A 204-nucleotide genomic window follows, 5' to 3' on the forward strand; every position below is an offset into this window, starting at 1 on the left:
AAAAACATAATACTGGAAGGATATGTGTGAGAGGCGGGACCGGGGAAGCGGGATTAGGACAAAAAAATTATCAATAATCAAATATTGTATGCACTACTTCTGTAGATTATTATTTGAAAAGAGGTTCATGTGGGGACATACAACAACCAACCAACTGGACTATTTAACACAGAAGTAGCTAACTTTATTAAAGAACAGTTTGAA

Source organism: Babylonia areolata, chromosome 8 (genome assembly GCF_041734735.1).
Source record: "Babylonia areolata isolate BAREFJ2019XMU chromosome 8, ASM4173473v1, whole genome shotgun sequence".
Classification (NCBI taxonomy): domain Eukaryota; kingdom Metazoa; phylum Mollusca; class Gastropoda; order Neogastropoda; family Buccinidae; genus Babylonia; species Babylonia areolata.